Raw genomic sequence first — 6530 nt, forward strand, 5'->3', positions numbered from 1 at the left:
TACATCATGAATCATTTTTAAAATGGTTTGTTTGGCCTATCAGGTGCTGTATGGGAATTATGAACTGTTAAGTCAGTTCTTTTCACATTTTTTAAAAATAATTCTGCCAGAATGCTGGAAAATTTAGTACTGAGGTACCCGGTTTAAACATCAGGTTGATGCTATTACTGAATGGAATTCTTTACCAAAGTTAGGTTGCTTGGAATCTAACTATGGACAGTCATGTAAGAAATTGAAGACCTTTTGTTAATCCTACTATTCTGCTCTATCCTGCTTCTGTGTAGCTTCTTGCATTGTAAACCGCCTAGAATCTCATGTTGGGATTTGTGTGGTATAAAACTGGAAAATAGATTAGATCTTCCACCATCAGCCCCTTTCTTTAAACTCAACCCTAGCATCAGACCCTCTACCACCCTATCATATATAATCAACAGTTTCTTTTTCTCTCTCTCTCTCTCCTTCCCTCTATCTTTTGACTCAGCAGCTTCCCTCTCTGTCCCCCTCAATCCAGCATCTCCTTTTCTTAACACTCCCTCATTGTTGATGGCCGGGCTTAGCAATTGCATTGCCCTATGCAAACCAGTTCAGAGTCCCCTGCCCATGCCAGAGCCCCCCACCATAAGCCATTATTTATCAGAGTGTAATAGGAAATTTAAAGCTCTCGGAACTCCACCTCACCCCATACTTAGATGTACATCAACCACATTTCAGTAGAGAGTGGCAGACAGCAGCAGTGATTTTCATATCCCATCAGCTGCTGAGCCCAGAGCCTCTTCACTGCTGCATCCTACCCTCATGGAAGCAGGAAGTGACATCAAAGAAAATGTAGATGCACATTAAGGTACGGAGCAGGAAGGTGTTCGAGACAGGACAGACGTGCCAGAGATGCAAGGCCCCTAGGAGCATGGGGCCCTGTGTGACCACCCCTTTCACCCCTGACTAAGACCGGCCCTGTATGAGTCAGATGGATCGGGACTCAGAAGAGACTTGTCGTACACTTGAATGAGATATCATGTGGCATGGTACTGTTCTTTTCAGCACTGATGCTTTCAGGGCAACAAGGAGGAACTGGGATGGGAGAGACAGACTGCAGGGGAGGGAATGGGAGGTACAGGGGGGATGATTGACCATGGGGAGTTAGGGGAGGAGAATGACAGTGAGGCATTCTGTTTACAATGACTGAGGGGGTAATGCTCCCCTTACCTGCCACACCATGCAAATGTGTCCATCCCTTCAGAAAAAAAAAAATGCAAGGATTAAAGCAGAACTCAGGAGTGTGTAGACTTTATGACTTAATGAGGAAGGCGGATATGGGCACTGGCAGACTGAGTAGGGATTCGGCTACTATGCAGTGTTGAGGGCAAGGCAGCTGGTGGGGCATCTGCAAGTGTGATTAGATGCCTGGGGAAATTGAGACAAGTTGTAGAAGAGTGGGGAATGGCTTGGAAGGTTTACAGACTCAGAATAACCTTCCTTGCAGGGTTTTGTGTTGCTTTACAAAGTAGTTGGCAGTGGAGGGACTGTGTGTTGTTGCTACTGAGGTGATACCAGGATCTGAATAATTTTTTTAGTAAGCTGTAAGAGGAAACATTCTCCCCTGTACAAACTCCAGAACAGGCAAAATATTCTTGATGCTGACAACTCACTTGTCTCGTCATCGGTCCTAAATTTATCACAGAAATCCTACTTATTTTTATTTTCAAATTATCAAAAGTTAACTTGTCATAATTATTTTACAATTCATACTTTTACATATCTTAAAGCTTCTTGATTATATATTTTGGACTTGAGACAACATGACACGTTTCACAAACTGCGTCAGGGCCCATCATTGTCCTTGCATAAACATTCCTAATTTTGGCCCCCATGTTCTGGCATGAGTGAGGGTTGGTGTGTATTCTGTGTACAAACCTCAATCTCTGTGTCTTATATTTACAGAACTAAATATGAGAGACAATTAACATTTTTCGAAGCTCTGATTTGTTGTTGTGAAATGAGTACGGGAAAATCTTCTATTCTACCATGAGAGGAAATGTGAGTATTGAGCTCTGTAGAAAGAAAATAATTCAGGGTATCACTGGACCCCTGGCAATACCCCTCCCTTCTCTATCACAGGAACTGCATCTGTGCCTCTCAGGCACAGTTTTGGAGCTGAAATGGGTGGGTGGGATGGAAATGGGGTTACCAGTGAGGGGAATTAAACCTCATGGAGCAACAGCTGAATGAAGGTTCCTGACACCACAGCCCAAAGTAGGCTAAATCTGACTGAGATGGAAACCCAGGGAAGCAGGAAAATGACACCAGACCAAAAGAATGTGAATTAGTATAACTCCATTACCATATATACAACTAGGTAGAATGTACATGAAAATCTCACAGTCCTGCTTAGTTCTCTCAGATAAATACAATTAATAAATTCCATAATATATCAATCTCACACTGACACAAGTGTAGTGACACCAAATCCAAGTAACCAAATTGCCCGAGGTGGTGTACAGTACAGCCCGATTAGCCTCGTGCTTGACATGTTTAAATGGCGGAATATTTGCAAACTATGAGACAAGCTAAAACAGGTTAGTGAGGGAGAATCATCAGCCCTCAAGGCTTTAAAAATCAGTCACTGAAGAGAACAAGGTACAGAGAATTACAGTAAATCAATAAGTACCGGCCAAGTCCCAGAGTCAAAATGATTAGACAAACATATTCAGAGTTTCCCCTAGATTCAGCCTTAATCTATTGGCATTTCACCAGGCGCTTAAGTTTTGCAAGCAGATTGTCAGAAAAGACAAAGTATCAGAAAGGAATTGCTACACAAGAGAATAAAACTGAGTATCATCAGTATAAAGATGATAATGGACTTCCGATCATGGCAATACACAACAGATTAGCATTAAATATTAAATATCGCAGAAATGGCAGAACCATGAGAGACACCTGTTGTGAAAACAGACCATCCTTAAAAAACTCTAAAGAAATGGTCAGATAGAATAGGGCAAAACCAACACACTACCCTGAATACCTTAGGAATACAACCTGTTAAGCAATATTTATGATGCCAAAGATGAAATAGGACGATAGCTCTCAACCTGAGTAAGATCCAGAACACTTCCCTTCAATAAAGGATAAATGGAAGCCCTTTTTAGAGTCACAGGACTTATTCATGAGGGCAGTCATGAGATCTAATAGGTCATATTTCAAAAATGAATAAGGTTGGCACTCTTCAAAATGTTCTCCACTGTGACTTGAGGCTCCTCTGAGGGCTCTTTACTGGGACTGTAGCCAATTTTGTTTTAATAACTCCTGTTTTGAGCTCTGTGACTCTACTCAGCTGAGGACATATCAGGAACTCCTTCCATTGCTCTGAGTTTCAGAGTCTAGGTAGGAGTGTTAGTGCTCTATATGATGTTGTGAGGTGGGGGGGGGGGGGAGATATTCCCCCTGGTTCTGCTCATGCTGTCCCACCTCTCTCTCCTCCTCTAGTGAACCGGACTTGTACTTGATTTTGGACCAGCCTCACTGTTGAAATTCAGAAGAGTCTTTCTCCAGCCTGAGGACACCACCCCTGTACCCTCTACTCCCACAACCCTCCAGGGACTCCCGGTGACATTACTGGAGCTCTGGTTACTTTCTAGTAGAATAAATAAAACCTTTGCAGCATCATTCAGTGATTGTCTTATTGTTGTCTAAATACAATGAGGTTAATATTTGTAGCAAGTATCTCAGACTGACGGGACTGAGGAATACCCCAGAGGCTGTACACAAACATTCTCCACCTCATTCTCAAGCATCTTCCACCCTTCTTCACAGAGGGGTTAGCTGTACTTATAAACAGAATGAAATAGTTTCAATGGATTGGTGACTCTTGGTCTCCTCTGACAAATATTCTCCAGCTCATTCTCAAGCATCTTCAGCCCTGCATTTGGTTTCTGCTTTTATTTTGCTTCCTAATATATTACAGGGTCTGCAGCCTGGATTTCAATGGGTAGAATCATGGACTATATATCCCACAATGCTTTAGGGTTTAAATTCCAAACTAGGATTGGCCAAACGTCTCCCTCCTGGAACTGGGTAACTTGGCAGCTCTGCATTAGAGGTTCCCTATAAAGTGTTTCAGATACCGCATTCAATTCAAGCTTCTCCTTCTGACCTACAAATGCACCCAGTCTGCTGCCCCTCACTACCTTTCTTCCCTCATCTCCCCTTACGTTCCCGCCCGTAACCTCCGTTCACAGGACAAATCCCTCCTCTCAGTACCCTTCTCCACCACCGCCAACACCAGGCTCCGCTCATTCTGCCTCGCCTCACCCTATGCTTGGAACAACCTTCCTGAGCCCTTACGCCAAGCCCCCTCCCTGCCCATCTTCAAGTCTTTACTTAAAACCCACCTTCTTCAATGCTGCGTTCGGCACCTAACCCTTACCGTTCAGTGAATCCAGACTGCCCCAATTTGACTGCCCCTATCGGACTGACCGTTCACTTGTCTATTAGATTGTAAGCTCTTTGAGCAGGGACTGTCCCTCTATGTTAAATTGTACAGCGCTGCGTAACCCTAGTAGCGCTTTAGAAATGTTAAGTAATAGTAGTTGTTTCCAGTGGTTTCTGAGGATTCATTTCTCTGCTCTTCAAGGAAACAACTTTATCCTGGGCTACCCTCTTGTTCAAAGAGAGCAGCCTACTTCTGTGCAATCTGGAAGACGTTGTAACTGGTTAGGCCACAGGGTCTTTATTTGCCATCATTTTTTCTCTGTTTCAATGCTTCTTACTGCCTATCTGTACTCCTATAGGTTGTGATCAGTTGGGAATGATTTGCAGAAAGCTGGAACAATCTATAAACAACCCAGAGGAAATTAAACAAAATGAAATATTTTTGCCTGCACACCCCTATCCCTCAATCCTCTGTGGTTCTAGATTACCCAGTGCTAAATTTTCCCTTTTAGAACTGGTTTGTGGATATGTCCCTGGATGGATTCTGTCTCTTGTTGTAGTAAGGTATTTACACTCAACAGCTCCAACTTTGGCCAAAGCTCTTCATGACAGACTCCTGTGAAAAATAAAGTCATGGGATAGGAGGCAATGCTCTCTTACGGATTAAGATAGTGAATTTCCTGGAAGCCAATAAGTTGCAAGATCCAAGATAACTTGGTTTTACAAAAGGGAAATCGTGCCAAACGAATCTCATTGAATTCTTTGATTGGGTGACAGGAGAACTGAATCAGGGATGAGCTATAGACGTAATCTACTTAGATTTCAGCAAAGCTTTTGACACAGTTCCCCACAGGAGGCTCTTAAATAAACTGGATGGGCTGAAGATAGGACCTGAAGTGGTGAACTGGATTAGGAACTAGTTGACGGACAGATGCCAGAAGGTGGTGATTAATGGAATTCGCTTGGAGGGAAAGGAGTAGTGGAGTGCCTCAAGGATCGGTGCTGGGGCCGATTCTGTTCAATATATTTGTGAGTGACATTGCCGAAGGGTTAGAAGGTAAAGTTTGCCTATTTGCGGATGATACTAAGATCTGTAACAGAGTGGACACCCGGGAGGGAGTGAAAGACATGAAAAAGGATCTGAGGAAGCTAGAACAATGGTCTAAGGTTTGGCAATTAATATTCAATGCGAAGAAATGCAAAGTGATGCACTTAGGGAGTAGAAATCCACAGGAGACATATGTGTTAGGCGGTGAGAGTCTGATAGGTATGGAGAGATGGTTCTGAGGATCTGAAGGCGACGAAACAGTGTGACAAGGCGGTGGCTGTAGCTAGAAGGTTGTTAGGCTGTATAGAGAGAGGTGTGATCAGCAGATGGGGGTGTTGATGCCCCTGTATAAGTCGTTGGTGAGGCCCCACCTAGAGTATTGTGTTCAGTTTTGGAGGCCATATCTTGCTAAGGATGTAAAAAGAATTGAAGCAGTGCAAAGAAAAGCTACGAGAATGGTATGGGATTTGCGTTACAAGACGTATGAGGAGAGACTTGCTGACCTGAACATGTATACTCTGGAGGAAAGGAGAAACAGGGGTGATATGATACAGACGTTCAAATATTTGAAAGGTATTAATCCTCAAACGAACCTTTTCCAGAGATGCGAAGGCGGTAGAACAAGAGGACATGAAATGAGATTGAAGGGGGGCAGACTCAAGAAAAATGTCAGGAAGTATTTTTTCACGGAGAGAGAAGTGGATGCTTGGAGAATTTGTTTATTAATTGAAACGGAAAGCAAAATTCAATACATTCCATCATGCCATTAGAAACCAGCCCCGCTATACTTTTATACAAAATTAGAAAAATACAAAAAATTCCCTCCCCCCCCCCAAATCCCCCCCTTTCTCCCAACACAAACAGTCAACACTATTTCAGTCTAACATGCTTCCACCAGACCCCAAAGGTATTTACCCCCACCTCCACCCGTTCCCATCGGGCCACCTCTTGTACCGCTCGGACCACGTCCCAGCTGACCTGTTTAGCAGACCTACACTCCTGGCGCAGGCAGTACCGGATTATAACCGATATCAAAAAGGCGGTACCCGGCTCCAGC

This window comes from Microcaecilia unicolor, chromosome 1, assembly GCF_901765095.1.
Source record: "Microcaecilia unicolor chromosome 1, aMicUni1.1, whole genome shotgun sequence".
Taxonomy (NCBI): Eukaryota; Metazoa; Chordata; class Amphibia; order Gymnophiona; family Siphonopidae; genus Microcaecilia; species Microcaecilia unicolor.